This window comes from Numida meleagris, chromosome 6 (genome assembly GCF_002078875.1).
Source record: "Numida meleagris isolate 19003 breed g44 Domestic line chromosome 6, NumMel1.0, whole genome shotgun sequence".
Taxonomy (NCBI): domain Eukaryota; kingdom Metazoa; phylum Chordata; class Aves; order Galliformes; family Numididae; genus Numida; species Numida meleagris.
Window position 1 is genome coordinate 26,604,685 of NC_034414.1, and position 23,584 is coordinate 26,628,268.

General features: G+C 39.2%; 1 protein-coding gene across 8 annotated transcripts in view; it reads left to right on the plus strand.

Annotated features, from left to right (window-relative positions):
- ELMSAN1 (ELM2 and Myb/SANT domain containing 1) overlaps positions 1 to 23,584 on the plus strand; it is a 68,092-nt gene that overhangs the window by 1,298 nt on the left and 43,210 nt on the right. For 3 of the 8 annotated variants that reach the window (XR_002440677.1, XM_021403430.1, XM_021403436.1), the window contains exon 1: positions 11,387 to 11,529. The gene's annotated coding sequence lies outside the window, so the exon portion shown is untranslated. Of the gene's footprint in view, positions 1 to 2,491; positions 2,529 to 10,126; positions 10,214 to 11,380; positions 11,530 to 11,770; positions 11,899 to 12,192; positions 12,238 to 23,584 lie in introns of those variants that run through there. The other 5 variants (XM_021403434.1, XM_021403431.1, XM_021403435.1 and 2 more) reach the window with 5 other exon arrangements.

The window sequence follows — 23,584 nt, forward strand, 5'->3', positions numbered from 1 at the left end:
GTGGATACATGTTCTATGCTAGGAATGCCTTTTTGTGGTTCGGCTTCATCTACCTCAGACTAAGCTAAACCTCAGAAAGTCACCTTTAGTGTCAAATAAAACTGTCAGTGACGGCAGGCCCTTGTGGAATAGCTATTACATAACACATATTAGGGAGTGTTACCACATACAAGCAAGGCTAAATCAACCTAGGTGTCATTGTTTTTAAATTCAAGAGGTGAAACTGGGGATGTGGTTATGCTGGAAGATGGTTGTTGTCCTTGCTGACAAGCCATTGCTGAGCACCCAGATAGGGAATGTCATTCATCTGAGTTTGGCCCTTGTTTCATTGCACAGACACTCCCTGATTCAGGGTTTTCTCTGACCAACTTCTGGAAAATTCAAGAAGGCAGAAACATCTGTTGGCCACATGATGTGATTAGGAAAAAAAAAAAAACTTTTTAAAAGACTTTTTAGAACAAAAGGGAAAAAGATTATTTAACTCCCAAAATACCTGCTTTTACCTGCTTGTATAGATGGCTATCTGGTTCAGAGTGGTGCAGACGATATTCCTATCAGTTTTAATGAAGTCAGTTAAAGCAGAACTCAAAAATCAAACTATAGAGACTTTTTTTCTTTAAAACAATCTGACTGTGAATCACCTTTTTGTCCCTGTTTAACCTGCTGTTAACATGGAAAAAGAGAACCTTATATATTCCATCTAAACTGTGAAGTTAATTGCTTTTAAAGTACCAAGTAATTCTGTTAATTTCCCAAGATTTGCAGGGTTCTTGGATCATACTGGTGAGAGTATGTAAAAATAATTTGCGTTTATACGTTTCATTGTTCGCAGGTAACTCATAATGTTCTTGTTAATTAGTGTCACTAAAATAAGTAGTAGATGAATAATACAGATGTTGCTTACGTAATTGAAGTGCGGCTGTTTTGGCCATCGTAATCCCCTGGGGTATGCATAAACTCTGAATGACACCGAAATCCTTAGCCTGTATGTGCAGGCAGCAAAGCTGTCCATGAAGTACTTGGTTTCTCGGCACCGTCTTTGATACAATCTTGCAATAACTTTCCATTTCCTGACTTTTTTAGAGAACTGCTCCTTAGTTGCTGGCACTATTTTTGTTGGTTTGTTTGTGTTTGTTTGTTTTAGTAGCCTATAATGGTTTAATTATAACAATTCTGACAACAACAGCCAAAAAAGTATTACAGCAGCACTGACACAGTGGTGCAGATGGTGAGCCAAGACTGCGATGTGGTGGTGGGAAATATGGGTTGTGTCACCAGAGCAGACTCTCCAAAGCACATGGACACACATTCTTGATAGAACACCTAGCAGGCAAACATGGTAAACAGGCCTGGGAAGACAGGATGGAGAGCAAGGGCTGCTAAAGAAACATCTCTTTGATGAATTTTGTGGATAGGAGGAATTGATTAGATTTTTACTCAAATCTGACAAAATTTAAATATTCTTTTTTGGTTTAATGAGTTTCTTACACAACGTGAAAATAAGATGTCATCTGCTACATGGAAGCATTTTTCCAAGATCAGAGGAAGTTAGAGAAATGTTCTTAAATATTTTTTTCAGAGACATTGATGAAATGTTACTGAAGGTGTCTGGAGGGAAGGTGTGCCTTGCCCATTTAAAAAAAAAAAAAAAAGAAAAAGAAAACAGCCTTTACAGAAGAGAACTTGTTGAGTGATATATCTCTGCATCCTGTTGTAACAAAAACACTTTGCTTGCCCTGCTGATTCTAAGACACTATTTCAGGCTGCAGTAAGAAAGGATTCTTGTAAAAACACCTGTGGTAGACTTGATGTTTCAGATTTTCTGAAGTGTTTGTTTACAAACCTTCGATTAAAGTTCTTGCCCTCATTGCTGATCCAGAAGGACAACGAGAATGGTCCTTGTTCATTTGATGCAATGCCAACCAACAGCCTGAAGTGCTCCTGAGTGTCATTTGAGCTAACTCACATATCTTTGCGTGAAATGTATTAGGAGATCTCAGATGATTCATTCTGCCAGCTAAGCTGTGGGTGCAGCTTAGATCTTCATCTGACATTATATCAGTGACATATCATGTTCGGTGCAGTTTAAAGGTGACTTGTGAGCAGCTCTGCTCCCTGTTGGCCAAAAAAATGTTGAAAAAGGTAGACAGCTGGGGAAAGAAAGCTATCATCCAACTCAGGTTATGTTGTCTGGTTATCAGTTGTCTCTGCTTTTGTAGTTTTTATTCTTGTAAGTCCTGTTTTACAGTAAGAAACAAAATCCACAATGGGTCTCAGGTGGACTGAGCATTAGCTCAAGGCAGAGATGTTTGTGGGAATGTTTTATAGGTGGTCGCTCAGCTGCCGTGTGACAGTAGTGTCTTCTAATCACTAAGTGGGCTTCATCTGTTCAGGGAAATATACAGATAAGCAATTGCTGATGTTAACTGTAATTGATTTTTCAGTTGCTTTATGCCTGAGAACGTCACAACTTTTCTGGCTTTTTTTTCAGGTTTTTCACCTAGACTCTGACAGACCAAGGGGCACAGGTAGGATCTGGATTTGTTCTGTTGCTTACAATTTTTTGCAATGCTAGGGAAGCTTTGTTACATAAACAGACTTTTCTTTCCAAAACTACTGGTTTTAATTTGTGTTCGTGCATGAGACTGTCTGCAGAATGTCTTGAAGAATGACATTCATTTCAAGGTAAATAAGTTCTTTTCTTAGTAAAACAAAATATATGCTAATAACAACTTCATATTTGACTTTTGTAAGGAAAGCACAGGGTTGCAAGGATTTTATATTAAAGTTGTTAGGCCTGATCTTTAACTGTGGATCTTTAATCCATGAAAATCAAGGATATGTTATTGTTTTTATCTAATAGTGTGATTACTTTAAAATCATTGAAGTTTTACTCCATAGTTTTACTTCCTTTTCTGCATAAGTCTTCTTTCATCTTAAGAATGAAAGAAAATACTGAGGTGCTTGCTATAGAAAGTAATTTTCCTGTTGTCTTTAATACATTCATGACTGTTTCTTAAATCCAATCCGTGTCATGTGATTACTAATTTGCACATTATTAAAAGTGGTGAAGTTAGAGCTTTGTATAGCTACATATTGTGTATGAATGGCCTGACATCACTGTAGACTAAAACTGTCTTATTGTTGTGCAGAATCATATCAGGATTATGTTTTTTCTTTTTTACTGTGGAACAGTTTAGAAAATTAGGAACTCTTATTTTAGAACCACACTGCTACAAAAGCATAAGCCTCTGTGTAGAAATTTTTTTCTATTACTCTACAATTTCTATTTAATTATATCTATAAATTATACAGTAAACAGTTATACTAATATTCCTTTAGAAATCTACAATCAGTGAGGTACTAATAAAAATATTTTTATGTGGGGATATTTTATATACGTATATGCAGTCACGTGTTTTTGCATCATAACAAAAATATCTAGATTTCTCCAAATTTAATATAAAGCATTGCCACTCATCTGAACATAGACCCACAATTTTTTGTTTCACATATTGTTTTGTGACTGGGGTGAACTCTGTAAATCAATGGTTGTGCTTTTGAATTTTGGCTGTAGTACTAACATGAACATCAATAACTACAGTTGCAAGTAGAGGGGAGGAAACTGACAAAAGGGGAGTGGAACAAGTGTGAACAAGAAGGAAAACTGTGAGGAGCAAGCTACTCCAGAAGAAACTTGCTCTAGAATCATATTTTTGCAATGCTGTTTTTGAAAAACAAGTATTGCTTTGTGAAAGTGGACTACGAAAACTTCTGAAGCCTTATGATAACAAAAGGCACATTCTTAAGATAATCAAATCTCTGTGCAAGGGCTTCCTTCAGAGCTGCTGGATATTAGTAGAATGCTTCTCATCCATTCAGTGAAGGAACATTCCTTTCTGGAATGCACTTGGTTGTTATCACTCAACTGTTAACAACTTGGATATCAGCAAATCAGCTGTTGTATTCCATTGGCCTGGAAATGAAAATTTGCAAAGATTTTCACCTGTTTCCTCTGAGGAAAAGAAGAGTGATCAGTAAGCACAGCTGGCCTGAAAGGAATTAATGGCGTCAATGACTGTATTCTATGAAGCTGAGTTTGCCCCCTGTTATTAGGGGTGGTAAAGTATTTTATTGGATATGTGACACTTAGATGACAACTGTTTGACTCTCAGCTAAGCAACTGCAGGATAACAATGGGGTTTTTCTTTTAGAGGCGGATTGACAATTGATAACTGACAGGTCTGGGTCAACTAAGCGATACTTGCTTCGTATGATAGCTGTGTACCTTGTTTTACTCGGTGCAGCTGGTTGGCAGCAGCTAAGATGCTATCTGTGAGTACCTGAGCTCTGTGTCAGACAACCTAATGCTGCGCCACAATGTTTTTCAAGCCAAGCTTTCACTAATCTTAATAAAACCAAACAAACCTACTTTCTGAGTACCACCGCTACTTTTTGTGATATTGGTATATACTTTTTGTGGTATATAATGTATATGAAGAAAGAGCAAGGAAACTAACTGTACTGTAAACCCAAAAGATACATTAAGCTAGAGTAAGTGGTCTTGCTTGGTATTTCAATACCTTTTTCCAGTTGCTGCCTTCACAGATCACATCTGTTCCTCTCTGTTCTACTGCAGATCTCTTTGCCCTTGCTTTCTTAGTCTTCTGTTGCTCCAGGTAGCTAGAAAAGGACCTGCAAGAGTAGGGGTAATATAAGAGAGGAGTATGTATTTGCAAAGAGGGAAAGGTACTGCTAAGTTTGTGAGTAGGTGACGGTTTTAAGAATATGTAGAAAATGCTTAGTAAATGCAAAATGCATGAGATGCATTGATAAAACACATCATTACTGCCTGCTGAAATTTCTGCTCTCCCTTTTTTTATTCAAACTAGCAGTTTTGCAACAGCCATGAAAATGCATTTGTTGATGCTTTATTAGTGTATTTCTTGTAACTTAAATGCATAGTGGATAATATAATCATGTATCTGCATCTGTACTTGGAAGTATCTTGCCTAGGAATACTACATCCTAGCTAGGGATTTTCCTTCTGTAGATATTGCACAACAGCTCTTGTACTTTGTGCTTTGAATGTGAGTCTTTTTGAGATTTCCATTGACAAGAAAAAAGAGAGAGAAGGGGAAAGAGGATAGGGAAAAGGAGTAAAAGGTGGGAAAAATCACAGTAAGGGTTGTACTGATCAACTTATAAAGAAGAACAGAACCAGTTTCCTGTATAATCAAACACACTATGTACTTTAGGATAGAGTTAGAAGTACAGGGGGGCACAAATTGGCATTGGAATGTAGCTTGGAGGAGTGACAAAATTCATCTGGTGTATAGGCATGACAATCAATGATATAACTTGCTTGTGAATCTGAAAAGAAAAACTGCGCAGCCATCTGCCAACTACATTACAGTGTAACTGTGATGGCAGAAAACCTCTGCAGCCTGATTTGCACAAATGTCAGCTGCCAGCACAAGCAAGCATGCTGTGTCAGGAAAGAGAAATTAAGATGCAGAGGGATAGATTGGGTCATCAAGGTGCATAATCACATAGTTCCACATTACCCTCGCTATTTGGTACATATCTGTTGTATAAGTCTTACTTATACATGTTGATATCTGCCAATGTGATGGATTATATCCTCTTCCCCTTACATAACTTATGTATGGGATGGAATAGAAATGGAATCCCCACTGAACAGAGTACCGTATGCTACATATGGGATGTCTGCATTCTGATTTCCCCCTTGCTCCTGTATTTATACTGTATATGTTTCAGTTTAATTGCAACGGCACTGAGTCACTGTTGCAACAGCAACACTACAGTTTGTTTGGGCTGAAAGCTTTTTGAATGATTGTCGGTGTCAAATTATTTGAAATGAGCTTTGGGGCTGGTATGTCCTACATCAGCTGCTGAAGCTCAGAAGTTCTCTACTAAAGTTCTCCATTAGAGCTGACTTTAAAGATGCACATCTAAATATGTACATATATTTACACTACATGTGTTTCTGAATTGTACACTAGAAGTATACATAACAGGAAGACTTTTATGTGCTATGCAAATGTAACAATGAATTTTGTTTTGTTTTTAATAATGTCAGTATGGCCAATAATTCTTGCTTTTGTGGGCATAGAATTTCATTTTTGTAAAGGAAATTTCACCTCATAATTACTAATTACAGTCTTTATTTCTGTTATTACCCTGAGCTCAGTCAAGCTGTAAACATTGGTTCTCAGCATTTATTTTCTTCTTGCTTTGTTGTTGTTGGGTCCCTGAGCACATCTCCTTGGGCTCTGAGTGCTTCTGGGGGTTTGTCTGCCTGTACTCCAGGCCACTTAAATACTAGCTCATCTAGTCATCTTGAGAGGAAAAGGGTAGAAGAAGCCTCAGTGGAAGTTATCCACAAAATTAAGCCTTGAGGTTGGCTTCTGTCATATCTGCTTGAGAGCTGCTTTACATTCTTGCATGTGTCCCTGCCGGAGTGACGTTGCAGCTGCATCGCAGCCATGCCTGGCCCTTGAACCTGACCCTGAAGCACACAGATCTCCAAATGTTTTTTTTTTTCTCAGTTGTAAACAGTGAATAACGTTACCACATATTATTGTTTTTAAGAGAAAGAATGTGAAATTCTGGGAGAAATGATAATAAATGCAGAAAGGACTGCAAAATATTTAAGGCTACATAACCTAGCAAAATTAGGAAGAAAGTTTTGTCGGTTCTGGTTTTCAGCATGCCATATAATTTCATACATCATAAATTCTTAAACTGTATTTCTCACTCTGGTGTCTGAGCTTCTTTTAGAAGTGTTCAAGCAATGTGAGTAACTTTGTTACATGTTTCTTTTCTAAAGCTCAGTGTCCCTCCTTTTCCCTCAGGCAGCAAAGTCTCATCCTGGTTCTCAGGGAGTCAGCTTGTGTGTCTTTCTATTTACACATACACTCTGTAAACACACACACACACATTTTTCACTGAGCAAATCAAAGAAGCTGATTTTTGCTCAAGTTGGTAAAGTAAACCCAGTGTTTTAATTTTAAACTCGAATATGGTGTGTGAAATAGATATGCAAGAGTATTTTTTCTTTTAGCAAACAAAACAAAAAAAAAAAGACAAAAGCTTTCTTTACAATCTTTCTATATTATTGCATCAAGTTTCTCATGAGAAGTTCTTCCCTAGAGTATTTCAAAGGTAGCATCTTGAGTAGTTAATATCAATTTTGACAAAGATGGAAGAAAAGCGTAGGTATTGGGTAACTTCAATTTATTTTGCTGTAATAAGGATGAATTAATCTTTTAGTAAAAAAAGAACAAAAACTGCAGGCATCTTCTCTTTCAATAATGCAGCTGAAAATGCTGGGAATGAAGAAATGCTTTTTTCTGTGTTTATGCTGATGTCTTTAGAACTTTCAACTTCAAAATTAAAACCCACTGACCAGAAATACGTACAATCACTTGTATTTTCTGTGAGACTTCTAAGAACTGTTTTATTTGCGTTTAATGTAACTTCTTCTGTGAGTTAAAGGGATTTGTCTCTTCAGTGATAGGACTACTTTTGGAGGGGACTTGGATATGCCTCCGGTTTAGCCTCATGCTCAAAGCATGGTCAACACTGAATTCAGATCAGGTTGTGTAGGGCTTCTATATGTCCAGTCAGGTGCTGGAAACTTCAAAGAAAGGAAATTACACACCTTCCACAGCCTCTTGTGGTAACCTGTTGCACTGCTTCGCTATGTTCTCTAGCTGACTGGAACCGCCACTGTTTCAAAATATGACTATCGTGTCTCTCCCATGCAATAAGGAGCCTGACCATACCTCCTTCTCTACATTGTGTAAGTCAAGATCTAGTCTTGTAGGTATTGGAAGGCTGGTATTAAGTCTCATCCACTTTTTTTCCTTTTCACACTCGAGAAGCTCAGTTCTCTCAGCCACACAAGGACATCTGCTCCAGCACCTGATTGTCCTGACTTTACTGTTGATAAATTTGAGAAACATATTTCTTGTACTGGGGTGCTCAAAACTGAATGCAGTATTCCAGATGCACATACCAAGTAAAGGGAAATAATCATTTCCCTTGTTCTAGCTCTGCTCCTGTGTTTTCAGTCCAGGCTGCTGTTAGCCTTCCCTGCAAGCTCGTTTTTACTCCACTGTCCACCAGGACCCCCAGATCCTCTTCAGTGGAGTGGAGTGACCTGTCTGTCCCAGCCTGTGCTACAGCAAGGGTTTAGTCTGGCCTAAGTGCAGGGTTTTGCACTGTGTTCAGCTTCATGTGCTTCCAGTTAGTCCATTTATCTAGTCTGCCAAGAGGCAGCCGTGCCCTCAAATTGAATATATATGTGGGATAACCACTGCAGCTGTTTTGTTACTGCTTTATGCTACCACTTTTTTTTTTTTTTAAGAAAAATATCTCATCCAATGGAAATTTCAGAGGAATTTTCAAAATGACTGAGGTGTTTTAGGTTTATTGGTATTTAAAACTTCAGTTACAAAGAGCATAATTATTTTCTTATTAGCTTATTAACGTTCAGGGCTTTCATTTAATAACCGTTTTCAGCGAGAACTGATAGCTCCATATGGTGTCCCTTAGTGCATGTCTAAACTGGAACAGGTAGAAAGAGGACAGGATGTTGTCTTTACTCTGACTTGGTGAAAAGAGTGCCACCTGCTGAGCAGATGAGCCAGTTTTGCAAATACAAGTATGCAAAGCAGTCTTTAATCCAGATTCTGACTCAGTGCAGTGTAGTTTTTTTAATGATATGAGTCGATGTTGTTACAGCACAAGATGTGTCTGCACAAGACAAAGAAACCATCTCATCTCCTGATTTAATGTAGTAATACAATAATGACATAGCAGGAAATATATATGTATTAAATTCTGTCACTGTAAGATTGATAGAAGTGCAGCCTGCATACGGTCTCAGCATATGCTGATAAAAGAGATAAGGAAAAGAAAAGGCACATAGCAAAAGTTGCTAGTGCAAGGTAGAAACAATGGCAGTTTCTGGAGACAGGAAGACTACGTAGTATGAGGAACAGAGGAAAAAAATGAAGGGTGTGTAATAGTGTAATAGAGTCTGTAATCTTTACAGAACACTTCCTAAAACTGTTTAGTGCTCAGAAATGACCGCTCTATAAACACTCTTTGTTCCATTGTGTCTTTGAAATATGATTCTTCTACTTTGGACGTACAAGCCGGCTGGCGTCCCTACAGGCTTGCCTGTTCTGAACCTTCTTGGAATGTTTAGGAAGAAGTACAATCCCTTCCTATAGATTTTGCAACAGTGTATTTCAGCTTTGACCTTGCTGTTACTATTTTGCTTTTGGATCAGTGAAAAATAGATTGCTATCTACCTTATATATAATTCAGGAGACAAAGGATGACAATGTTAAGATGTCTCCTAGACAAGGGTAGAAAGCATACTCCCTGCTCTGAGCAACGTTAGCACCTGTAGCCAGATGACGACGTTTCTGCCATTGTCTGCTGCTTTTACATGATTATGTATTGTGAAACGTGAGACACTGCTCATCATTTCACTTCCCGAACTCTAAACAGGTGAAGTATGATATGCATTTGTTCTGGCTGGAAGGAATGTTACAATACAATTATTTACAGTCACAGCAGACTTTCTCCCCCCCCCCAACATGCACGCAGTAGAAGCTGGGATAAGCAGTTTCAATGTTATCAATATATGATGTGCTTTGTGGAGAACGCTGCCTAATATTTCGTAACAGAGAAGGAGATAACTCCAGATTATGGAATTTGTCTTTTTAGTCTGTATTAGACCAAATTAAGCTAGTTGGTTGTATGCCTTTGACTTCAGTTTTTGTCATTATGTGTTCAATTTTTTTTTAAGTTTGCTTTATGTATTAGATAATTTGTGAGCGGTTTTGAACATTCTTTCTATGTTGATTCATTAAGTTATTAATCTACTGCTCCAATTTGCTCAGGGTTTTTGAAGAGTAAATGTATTAATGGTAGCAGAGTTTTCCTTGAACGTTTCATTAAGCCAGTGTTACATCAGATGATGTCTTCAGTTGTGAAAGAAAAAAAAACCTTTACGAAAAGTAACCCTGGCTACTGTTCTGCTCTTCACTTCCACGTCCCGCTGTTGTTCTCTGTTCTGTGACAGGAAAAGATTGGGTGTGGTAATTAGACTACTGACCTGGGACTCATCAGACAAACCCAGCTATGCATCAGATACGCTTCGTAGTCATGGGTAAGTTGCTTCTCTCGGCTCCCTTTTCCATGCGTCTTGAGCTTCCCTGACAAAAAGTTCTGCACAGCAGCCAGGAAATACTGTGAAAGAAATGCAAAGTAGTGACCGGTACAAAAATTGTTGATGTATTTCACTCTATGAAGCAGTGGGTGGTAGAAGTGAAATTGCCCTGCTGGTCTGAAAAAATGCTATGCCAGCCTGCGTGTGCTGAATGATCCCAGCCTCGAGGAAGGCAAACACGGCTACGTGTACGCTGGGAGGAAAGGTCTGACATTTTCATGCTGCTTGGCACATTTTGCTGAATAAGAGTCTAATCTTCAAACGCTGTCTAAACGTTATTTTATATTCTGCAAGTTTTCTTGATTACTAATGAACTCAAGTATCGGTGGCAGTCTACAGGGGGAGCAATGACGAAGCAGCTGCTTTATTTCCTGCCTTAAGAGGAGCAGTGCATCTGCATTTGCCAGCACGCTGTTTTATTTTCAGACCAACGCAACAGAGGAAGCCATATTCCAGCAGACGAGCTGAGCGTTTTTAGAAACCTCAGCAGTATTGCAGTAAATGCTCGACTTGAAAATAATTTTAATTTTTTATTTTTAGTAAAACTAAATGTCAGGAATGTGCTAAAACAGCCAACAGTATAGATGCGACCTAAGGATTTGCACTAGTTACAAGTCCTTTCTCCCTTCCTTGTTTTTCCCCTTTTACAGCTCTCTCTGAAGAAAAAGAAAATGACCAAACAAGGGGAAACTGAATAAAACGTTACTTCTGGTACGAATGGTTTCTTAAAAACAAAGTCCTTTTAGGGATTTTTGCTTGCTTGCTTGTATTTCCTTGGGGAGAAGGGCCGCGAAGCCTGCTAGCACCGGGGTAAGCTGGCGCTGAACTGGGAGCACGGAGCCTGCACGCTCTGCGAGGTGTGAGCACGGCAGCGCCGTGCGCGCTCGGCTTCCGAATCAGTGCTGCGTGCTCCCTCCCCGCTCTCGGGGATTCCCCTCCTTTCCCGCTCGGAGGAGGGGCAGGGCCCGGCCGCTGCCAGGACCGACGCGAAATGCCGGCGGGAGCCGCGCTGCGGCTGCGAGGGAGGAGGAGGGCGGGAGAAGGAGGAGGAGTTGAGGAGCCCGGGCCCGGGAGCCTCCCCGCTTACCGCACTAGGAAGTGACGCTTTCCCTGAGTCCCGGAGAGAAAGAAACAAAGTTTTTTTTTGTGGGCTTTTTTTTTTTTTCTGCTTTTTCTCTTTCTCGGCGGTCTTTCCTTCTGTTTTTACTCTTTGCAATCTGCAGCCCCGAGGGCGCCCGCCGTACCTCGCAGCGCAGGTGAGGAAGCACGTTTTGTTCCCTCTCCTGCTTTCGGCGGGTTTATTTTCTTCGCACGAGTTGCTTCCGTTCTCCTGCCATTTTGGAGAGGGGGTGCTTTTCCCGGAGCTTTAATTTTGGGGTGCCGCTCTGCCTGCGAGCTCCGGCTGCAGGATGAGCTGCACAAGTACCTGTGGCGCCGCCGGGGCCGCGCGGCCCCGCGGGGCCGAGGCCGGGACAGCAGAGCGGGCTCTGCCGGGCCGCCCGCTGCGGGGGGCCGCGCTCGGGTGCTGAGATGCTCGTCTTTCCCTTGCGGGAGCTTCGCAGGCGCTCGGGGAGCCGCTCTGCTGCCCGGCTGCAGCGTTGCGCCGAGGATGCGTCTGCGGCTGGGTGAGCCCGTCCGCGCGCGTGGGGTTGCTCGGGCGGGCGGGCAGCTTTGGGCTTCCCTTTCTGGCTCCGCGTTGGAGCCGGGGCGGCTCCGCGGGCGCCGGGGTCTGCGGGTACTGCACCGCGACTCGGGGCGCTCGGTAAGGAGCGGAGGCTCGCCGTGTGCGCGAATTGTGTTTCTCGGACGGGTTTTATGCAACGGAGGGGGTGGGGAGGAATTTATTAGGTAATTTCTGAAAATCCAGCGCCCCTAAACATACAGCTTTTTCTTTGGCAGCAACTGAAAAGGACTGATTCTTTGCAGTTTACCAGTCAGAGCTGACAATACACCCACGCACGTATGTGAGTGTCTTATATAATACTTAGGGTTTTTTTACCAGGCATAAGCGAGGTTTATTTTTGGTTTCTAAAGTCTTATGTGATTGCAGCCTTCAGAATTCAAGAAATATTCTCTCTGCTCGACAGAGATTTAACTTGGCAGCCTCTTTAAAACAAATAAATCGTTATGGTTGTTACCAAAAAGAAGCTGATTTCATCCTGACTATGGTTTGAGTGCGGTGGAAGGGCTGTCTGGAGCGAGCAGCAGGCAGTCAGGGGAGGGAAAGAGAGAAAAGAGATATTCTAACGCAGAGACTGGTATTAGGTTGTTTGGAGGGCGAGACTGCAGTTCCAGGCAGCAACAGCAGCAGCTTTATGACTATGTGTAATTACAGAGTGATTGCATAGGACAGCATTGTTGGAACGAATACGTATGCATGGGTCATTGTGCAAGATTTCTGTACTGAACAAAACGTAGATTTGCATTGCAAATGCTAAAATGAGAATTTATTTTGTACTGACCTGCCATGTTCCTCTTTGACTTCGCTGAAGAATTAGAAGGGGGAAAAAGGAGAAGTGGAGCGAGGCCGATCGTAGAAGTCACAGCTCTGAAATACTCAGCAGAAATGCCACCTGTAGTGCCTGCAGTCGCAGGGGACACTGCAAGCTGGCTGGATCTGTGGGTTCACTTTTCTGAAGTGATTACGCAGAAAGTGAAAATCAGTCAGGTTCGTTAGTAGTCCTGCAGGTTTTGTGTAATTCCTGATGTCATCTTTTTTCTTGTTTGCTGGTGTGGGGAAAAAAAGCCTCTGTGCTGAGTTCAGCTGTCTTGTTTGGAAATGGAGAGAAGAGCACTGAGGAGAGTTTCTGTGTCAGACCACAAAAAACCACGAGGTTTAAAGTAATGCTAAACTGGACATAAGTTCTGAACATGCTGTTTCAGCTTAAGTGTTTTTTTATGAAAAGTTGCATATTGCTTAGTGATCTTGCTGGCAGTGAAAGCTGATAGGGAGGACAAGGCGTTGGGAGTGTGCTACAAACACAGCAGAAGCAAGCTTTTTTGACTGAGACTTTGAAAGATCATCAAAATGGTGGGCAAAGTTATTGTGGATACAAATAAGTGTACCTAAGATTGTTTTTTTTCAGGGGTACTGGTTACCTGTAATTTCCATCAGGTTAATTTTGTTTTGGAAGTCCTTGGGATCTATTAAACATCTGATCCAAAAGATTTCAAGTCTGGCATTCAGAAATTTGCCTCTCCAGGATAAGAGAAGATTTTCTGAAAATGTTGTCTTTAGCAGTCATTGCCGAGGACTAAAAGAATGCTGGGAAGGCTTGTTTTGAGCACTACGATGGAAAGTGCTATAAAAATGGAAAGTTGCTTTAAAATTTCTTGGTATTCCATTAGAACATGCTATTTTAGTTGAACACAGATTGTCTTACTACTGTTAGTTTCCTCAGATTGCCAACTAAATGCTTTGTGTCAACTATATGCAACTTTGCTAATGAAGAATATAATGATGTGCTAAAGCTGTTTGTTTTGCTTTGCTTTTTTTTTTTTTCTTCTTCTCTCTGGCAAGTGGCTAATTAACCACAACACTGGACTTATCACTTGACAAATCTAGTTTTATAGTGATCCTTCTGTAACTTTAATGGAACACTTTATTTTAATACAAAACAAGCAGATAGCAAATACCTTTTAATTTTGCATTATTTTGCATTATTATGGTGCTCTATTTGTAGATTTTTTTCTTTGTATTGTTCTTCATGTCTTGACTGACTTACATATACGTCATCCCTGGTGTTCTAATATCAGTGGCTTCTGGGGAAAACCCAGAATTGTGCTTAAGTGTTCCTTAAATCATTTGTGGTAGTGATGCAATGTAGTCATTCTTTATGTTAGCTTTTGCTTTCCACAGTTTAAGTGGTTTGAGAAAATATTTCCGGCCAGGATTCTTTGGACTTCTATACAAATGAGGAGATAACTTTTACATCTGTGAGTTGTCCTGTGGTACTTGGGGGAATTAGTCGTAGACATGTGTTTATTGGCTATTTGTGAAAGGAAGCTTAGCCATGCTAGCCTTTACCCCACCAAAGTGCATGAGAAAAGTAGTAGTATGAAATGATGAGGTCTGTAGTGAGGTATGAGCCTTCCAAGAGCCTACATACTCATTCCAGAGGTTAACATATGCTTCTGCATTTTCATTCTTACTGTCACCCATATGTGGTAGCTGCAGAACTGCAGAAGATACTTTCAAGTCTATGATGCTATTCTGCCGAGCTGCCAGGGAGTCCTTTTTAAGGTGCCTCAGTGGAGGACCTCCGCCACTCATTGCAAGCAGCCACCTTGGGGGCGGGAGTAGTGGGTGTGGTGTAAGGGAAGGGGCTCAGGAGTGTAGGGAGGCAAATGGCTACTATGAATCAGAACGGCGATTTGTATAGCCCGTGGTCCTGTCTCCGAAGGTAGGAGGGACTACTACGCATTTCAGCAATTCTTGGGGAATTTCTAGTCAAGAAATTTTTCTGGTGTTCTCTTGAGCTTAGGCAAATATTTAGCAGCTGCTTTTGTGACCTACTGATCAAATCGTGGATTTAGGATATTGAGAGTACTCATATCAGGGATAAGACAATACTGGTTTTTAAGGGGAAAAAAAAAAGGCATTGTGTGACATCTTAGTATTGGTTACATTAAATTACAGCTTATGCTGAAATCAAATGCTGTAAGTGTGTGCATTGTTTCCAGTGCAGTGAGTTGTATTCCAAGTGACATAAAAGGAGAGGGAAACTACTCAGTGTTCATCATACAAAATGTTGGTGGGGGCAGAAGGCAAGCGTTCAAGTTTTGCAACACGTGTCCAGAAAGCTGGCAAATTCTGGCACGGGCAAGCTGAGGCTAATGAGTCAGCTTCCAAATGGAAGACTTGTCACTGAGCAATTTGTAAATGGGAAGGACGTGTTGCTAATTCAAGGAAATATCATCCTTAGCACCTCCCCTAATAAATGGAATAGAGTGGCACAGAGCTATCCGTCAGAGGGGAGTTGTTTGTGCTTGAATCATGTGTTCTCTCTAGTGCGATTTCAGCATTCAGACCAACAAACCCATGTCGTGCGATGTGTAGATCCATGAAAGAGGTGATTGCTCAAGCAATAATTTAAATCTTTGCATTGCATGCCAGCAGCTTGCATGCCGTGTGAAAGCTCCTTGGCAGCTACAGCAGCTCCCAGTGCACGAATGGCATGTGTTTCCAGCACGAGGCTGCTCAATAGGTGCTATGCAACATTTTGCATAACTTCTGTTTCAAATGATCTCCAACTGTAGCCATTCTAGAGTGCTCTGCTGATCAACTCAAGCAGCTGAAAAATACACAAATTGTTATGAGAAAGAGCTATATACTTCTCACTGGAAAAAAATGTGAATGTATGCTTTTGGCCTGAAGCCAACATTCAAGTATTCAGGAGCAAATGAGCAAATGGGGATGCAGAAATAAATGTTGCAATTTAATTATTTGCTTTTCTATATTGATGCTTTTTATCAAGTTGGGTGCAGCTTAACCTCTTTCATTTCTATGCCTGAATTAATATAATCCACTATATACAGTATGGAATGTGTACGGATAGGTATTCTTTGAAATTCATATCTTTAAAAAAATGGATATTCATTTTCAGCACGAATTATGTGCATACTTTTTTTTTTTTTTGCATTGACAGCTGCAGCTGCTGTTGATTAAGAAGTTAAAAACTGGGGAAAAGCAAAATTTGACGGGGTAGCAAAGTGGTTGGTATTTTTATTTATTTATTGAACAGCATCTTGAAAGACCTGCAGCAAAACATGGAATAAAACTTCTTGTAGTCTTCAGATTCTGAGAAACTTTGCAATTTTCTATATTGTTTGACTTAAGTACTGGTGAAGATTGAAACAAAATGCCATTAATGAAGCAGTGAACTAAGAAACAGTTTTAATACATTTTCTCACTTTACTGCTTTGTTACATGTTCAGCATTGGCATAGAAAGAGAAAACAACTGGAAACAAGTCAGTATTCAGACCTTACTTCTTCTTTGCTATATACTATCTTTGCACGTGGAAACTGGTTCTCAGTTTCTTGGCCTTCCTCAGCACTAGTAGGAGAGGCTATATTTGCATAATATGTATAGATACATCCTCTTTGTCATATTTATTTTGGGAAGATAAATTGTATTTGTTTGTGTATTTATGCATGCACACAAACTGTTGATATATGCTCTTAAATTTCTCATCATCTCATAACTCAGTTTTGCTGAGAACAGATGTTTCTTTTTTTTCTGTGGTGTTATAGAGTACAGTTTGTAAAGAAAAGCTTGAATATCTTTCTTGTTAACCTTAATTTATTGTTTAATTGTGTTTGGTATTGTTACTGGTATAGCGACCAAGACATGCATTAGTTTTGACTGCAAGGATTGTTCTTATCTTTTTATCAAGAACATTTAACTGAGAAGACTATAAAATACTGATTTGGCTTACAGTTTGGATGTGGTGAGGAGTTGTATGGTTAATTCCCAGCTACTAGATCAGCTGCATCACTTCACTGTGGGTAAACTGGAATCTGTTTTCTGAAGCTGTGCTGTGGGGCACTAAACCTGTCCAAATGCTCATCACCTTGTCAGTGGTGTGTGTTGTGATAGTTCCAGAATTCTGAATAATCTCAAAATTGCTACTTTATGGCATAGTGATGTTGTGTGATTTCAAACTTTATGTAATCATGTAAGCTTAGGTGTGCAATCTCATCTGCTGTTTCTATGTGTATTTGCGATTCCTTGAGCATCTCCTTTTGGACTCCTACTTCTGTTTTTTAGCATTCTGTCATAAAATATATTATTTAGGGTTTTACAATAACATGAATCAACTATTCTTGCAGTTTCACAGTATCCTTAACCATTCCAGTTCTTGATCTTGACTAGGTAACTTCAGATATTGAAAAGTAAAACAAAGTGCTGCATGTTAAATATATCCTTAGGATTTTACTTGTGGGGTTTTTTTTGTTTTTTTTTTTGGCATTAAAATTGTCTTATTTTCAGGCTTTGTTTCTTCCTATGTAATGTATTGCTCATTCTTTCAAGCACTTCCTGAAAAGTGAAGTTTGCTACGTTTGAGGGAAATTACGACCTTTGGGTAGAGAGAAATTTATGAAGTATTTTCCTGTTTTTTTAAATTGGTTTCATACCATTTCAGAACAAAATCCTAGCACTACCAAATCCCTGGTGAGAAGGAAGAGAGCCACAACCCTGTGGCATTCCGATTGCCATGATGATAATTTAACATGCCAAAGATGTTCATGTATATGTGAAACTGGCAGTGAAAAATGACTGTTCTTATCATTTAGTTTCATTTCACAGCTTAGAAAATTCCAAGCTGAGCTGTTGTTATTGAACCTTTTTTGTTTGTTTGTTAAATTCTAGGTGCTATCCTGCATGTGACATGCTAAATGTTAGGAATATTTGTAATAGAATCTTCTTTACATTGAATTAAAATTGTTAATTTATTTGAAATATTTGTTTATTGGAAAGCTATTGATTTTTTTTTTCCCCAAATTTTTAGAAAATATATATTTCAAATATATACATGAGTAAATCATGTAGTCTTTCTCCAACAAAATTTGTTCAATAAGTATGTTTTAATGGATGTTGACATGCTGGAGGAGGAATATATGAATATACTATGAATGAAAGCTAGGAATTAAAATACATTACTGCATTCTTTCTATTACCAGAGTTCAAATTGTCGTCCTTGGGTATTTGGAAAGCCTTTTGGACATAAAGGGTGTTCTTGCAAGTAAACAGTTGAGCGAAGTGTTGCATTTGTTTACGGGCTTTATTTTTTCTAATTCAATTTCAATATTTAAGTGATCTTTATTACTATGGTTTTTTTAAATATATGCAAGTATACAAAACACATATAGAAACTTCTCTCCTACTGAAGGTTGAGGGCTGTTTTTACTCTTTACCTTTTTTGCTTTAACACTATTCATTCTTCGGTGAAAGTGAAATATTTCAGGTATGACACTAGCTGACTTATTTTGCTCTTACTGCAGTTTTTTTCCCTTAGAAAATGTTGTTCTGTAGTAAAATACTCCTTTACTGCTGAAGAATGTAGAACTCCTTATATACGATTCATTTTAGATCTCAATTTGTGATGCAAAAAAGAGTAAACATTTGACATACTGAGGTAATAAGAACCTAGGAAGGTTGGAATGCATGATACTTGCTCTTGGGTTATACACTTAAGTGAATAATGGGCTGCCTTACAACCAACTTAACTGAAGTCAGTGCTTGGTAATTTTTTCTTTAAAAAATGAACAAATCTTATGTGAATAAGACTTGAAGTTTTTCATTTTCATAAATTAACATAGTTAGCTTACCTTTACAAACAGGAAATTAAGAAACACAGAGCTTTGTTCAGAAAATAAATAAAAAGTAGATTTGAATCCTTGTGTTGTAAAGTTTTCTTCTACAGCTGGATGAACACTTAAATAACAACCGCTACTGTTAATAAGTTGCATACTGAAAGATTCAGTTTCCTCATTCAGGCAGCCTGTCCTGGCATTTTAAGACAGGCTACCCTGCCTGCTTGCACGTGTATTCAAAGATGCATGTTTTTTGTTTGTTTGCCTAAGAGTGACATAAGCACACTTGTACAAAATTGTGCAGCACAGGAAGCAAACAAATGAAAAATTTGGGCATGCTGGTCATGAAGGAGCAAAGCATCCTCTAAAAAAGACAAAAGAGCGTAATTCAGAGACCTTTCACTGGCCTTCGGGCTGTACTGATGATTTTTAACTAGTTTGTGGGTACCTTCACAAGGCATCTCAGTCAGAGATGTAATTAGGCAAGTATGAGAGCAAAGGCAGTGGCCCAAATACTTGCCAACATGAACAATTTCTTGGCCACATGGGTGGGAATAGGTGCTTAAAGAGGCAGACAGCTTATCCGATGTTTGGAGTTGGTAGTAAAGCACATGTTGGCAAGGTGCTGCTTCTTTTGTGTAGAATGTCACTGGGTTAGATGATGTGTAACAGCAAACGAGAAAGCTCCAGTGTTCAAACCGGTTCACACGTGAGTTGGCCAAAAGGCAGCGATGCCACTGATGTTTTCAGCAACTCTCTGTTCTCTAATGCAGAAAAATAATTTGCTAAGGAACAAAATATTCAGGTTTTCTCTAGTCTCCTGCTGAAAATTTGAGCAGAAATCTGCTGATGAATGCTTGTGAGAATAATTCAAATCTTTCAGTTAGCTAGATAGGCTGCTTCTCCTGCTCTTTACATCATGAGAGCTAATTAAGAAGACTGCACCTAATTCTCGGCTTTATTACAGATAAATTCGCAGTTACGCTATTTTTCTTTCAGGTTCTGTGCCAATATAGTTTTACTGAAGCTTTGTGCCGTTTTAGTTTGAGTAATATGTAACAAAAGTGTGGACTACACTTAGACCTTTAGGTGATCTATAGATAACCCTTTTGTTGAAAGCAAATTTGAGAATCTGAACTGTTAGTGAAGGTTGCAGTGCTGTGATTGATTGTACAAGTACTTCTTATGGAGACCCATTTGCAGGAATGCAGCCTAGAAATTGAAGTTAGAGAGTGCTTTCTAATGTTAAAATTGGGTTAAAATGTTTAAGAAACAGCAGCCATACTCCTACCAAGAAGTCCAATGGCTAATGGCCTTTAAAAATCTCAACTAAAATCTTACTCTTGATCTCTTATCAGCCCCAAGTGCTTTTAGTGCTTTATCTCCTAGTTTGAATAGTGTTAACAACAGGTGGCTGGAGGGATGGGGAAGTGTTTGCATTCATCATTCCATTGAGACTTTTATCCGTCTGTAGATGCAATGAGGTGCCTATACTGAAACTGAAATAGTCAGCAGTGAGGAGCATGTACTTGGAACCTAGACAAGCGTGCTCTTTGCCCTGACCTGAAATACCACTAGGTCTTCCAGTCATGGAACTTGCTGGTTCTAATACGTGAGTCTACACATTTACAAGCTGTTGGGCAACTATGAGCAAAAACAAACAGAGTTGAAAGAGAAGGCAAAAAAAAAAAAAAGAAGAAGAAAAAAAACAACAACCCAACAACAACAAAAAAACAAGTGAAAAACAACCCTCTGTGCAATGAGAAGATGCTATCTGACACTATAGAACTTGCAGCAAAACTGTTTCTTGCTTTCGCCCTTTCTTGCAATCTCACTGCTGACAGTAGTTTACATTATTTGTGCCTTGTTATCATCCTTCTAATTTTAAGGCAGGTAATTGCCTTCCTAATGTGCTAACAAAGGGGCTACAGAGCCATGCTCTGACCTAGCCAGTAATGGCATAATGCCACCAGTAGGGATGTAGGCTCTGCTGCACCCAGAGGAGCTAATTGCTGGGGTCCTTTTGTGGGGAAGGTGTAATATGGGAGTCTGAATTTGCAGTTGCCATTGCTGTTCATTGTTGCCAGCAAGTTTTGTGCAGGGGTCACACCCCCTCACTCCCACTGTTTGAGAAGAGGGAGTTGGTTGTGTTCCTCAGAAAAGGCCATAGGCTCCCTCTGTTAAACCCAAGAGTTTGTGCTGTGCGCTGCCGGTGGACAGTGGCACCTAAGCCTTAGGTAGTATAGCAACTCATTTTCATTCATGTGAGTGTTTGCACGTAGTTTGCACATGGGCCCTTTTGACTGGAATTTCTCTGTACATATTGGTTAAAAGGCTAGTTTTCTGTTTCCTGAGAGACACTTGGTCCCTTCGTGTGTGTTATAGAAATATGTGATGTGGAACTGAGACTTCTGTGTGAGTAACCTAGCCAGGTTACTCATGCAGTTTTAAATCAGGTTGTCAGCGAACAGAACAATTACCTCTATGGTTCTGTGCACTTGGGTGATTTGTCTGGTTCCTATGCTGAGGTTTTTTTCTTGTTTCACAGTTGTGTAACTTTGGCAGCGTCATCAAAAATGCTAAAGATAGAAGAAACGGAAGAGGCTGATCAGCTTTCTCCTTTAGTGCTTGGTTCTGGGACGTTTTTTCCAAGATTATTTTAAACCTATCAGCTGCTGTGTTAGGTTTTCATTGTGAAGATGAACAGAACTCAGTTTTGCTTTGTGTTTTAAAAGTATTCTTAAGAAAGCAGTTCCTTTAAGTGACTTCTTTTTATGAGAGAAAAGCACAGTTTGGAGGTGGTATTCTGTGTTTAATGACAGCTATAGCTGAGTTATTGTAAGTGGCAGAGTTTGTTTGGCAAAATTGTTCTAGGTCGAGTCTGGAACGCCTGACTGTTTTCAAATACCCACCTGAACCGTACAGTTTAGATGCATAGAAGGGAATGTGAAAACCAAATGACATCTTCAGTTACTCAACTAGTTTATTTTTGGGAGCTGATGAATTGGCAGGACATAGTGACCCTGTGTGAAGGGGACAAGTGTAAGGACTTTGAATGCAGTAAACTTGGTGAATATTTTATTGAGTTACTCGCTACTGCATCTTTGTGGCAACTTTAATGGGGATTTTAACCCTTTGCTTTCCCACTGGGTATTTTTGCGTGGTGTTGATAAATTTTCATGAAAATGTGATACCACTATGCAAACAAGAAAACTGTGTCACATGCAACACAGCATATTTGAAGAATAGTAGGCTATCTTGTTTGAAAAAGGGGAGAACAAAATCGTTTAGGTGGTAGACTGCTATTTTGTAACCCCTTACTAAGGTTCAAACCTTCCTAGGGAATAGCTGTAGCATGGATTTGAAATTGGTCCTGGGTACAAACTGCTGCAAAGTGGAAAAGACAGAGCTGTCTTGCACACAAGTACTATTGGATTGCAAGCAAGGAGAGAAGTACTCACTATGCAGAAAAGCACAGTTGTATTTTGTATGTCGTTGATGCAGCTTTTTCACCGTGGCTATACATCACAGCAAACAGGATCAAAAAGTGACAGTAACAACTGTGAAGTCTTGCAGAAATGTTGCCCTTCCTATTATAAGTTCTCATCCCATGGATGACTTGCACAGAGCTATTACTGCTTAGCATAAAACGTAAGAAAGACTATGAACAAGAAAGCTTCCTTGTAGTGTGATCCTCCTGGCTGCTGCTGCAGTCCTTGTGTGGAGGACTGATACAAGGTCGCATGGAGTTTATTCTGGATGAAAATTGGATTTATTCTGGCCTTTAATATTCTGTTCTCTTATGCTGTCAGAAATTCTCAACTATGCTGTCAGTTTAACTGAAAATTTCTTTATTATTTGAAATAAGTTACTTCAGAGTACATTGCGGATAGCGTTACTTGCAGTTGTCTTAATGAACACGCCTTGAACTTTTCATTACTCTTAGTCACCCCATCTCCCTTTGCTCATACAATTCACTGTGGTCTCATAGCAGCATTTTAGATTTTCTTGCAAATGCTGAATTTTGGGAACAGATGACTTAGCAATCACTTTGATGGAAAGAACCACTGATTTGATTTTTCTGTGTTATTGCAAAAAAAAATTTAGAAACGGCAGCAGCTGGAGAAATAAAGCAAAGGTTAACACTTGGCGTGCTGAGTGGACTTCTGTAGTCTGTTTTGCTTTAAAGCATTTACATGAATAATTCTTTTCTTTTAATAAGAAAGATTTGAAAAGTTCCATATTATGTGCAGAACGATGTCAGCTGTCAGCTTATCTGTTCAGCAAGAGTCCTTAACTACTATTAAATACGGTTGCTGGAAAAAAATGTCTTCATTCTCACGTCTTAATTGAAGGCAGTGATGATTTTTTCTTGGTAGAATATTTTTTTTCTAAAGCGTGTATTATATATTTGAGTTAATTTTTCTTCTCCATATCCTCAGAGCTACTTTTAACTTAATTTTAATAAATCTATAACTTCCTCACTTGCACAGCATTTTAGTTTAGCTGTTCCTAGATTCAGGAATAAAAGCTTTCTTTGTCACAGTAGCTTTTAAAAATAAAATAAAAATTCTGCTGAAAGATATTTTAATCTGTTTTCTCCCCTCTGTAGATCACTTTACATGAAGATTTGAATTATTACAAATAGCTTGTTAGTTAAACATATATTTATATGATGTGTATATATATATATATAATGTGTATATATTCATGTATGTAGTTGCACTTTAATGTTGCTTAATAGCTTTTTTGATAGCTTTAATTTCTGGAAGTGAGAAAATCTATGAAGCCCTGGATGGTTCACTTACATGAGCTTCATTTCCAAATGTAAATCAATGAGTGCTACAATTGCTTAGTTACTGCACAGATTCTGTGAATAAGCTAAAGCCTGCATAATTTGATCAGATTGCTTGTGTGGTTCTTGTTTGTTTAGGGGGATAATATATCATTTTGAGAAAAAAATATATGTAAGTAAACTGCTTATGAAGAATTT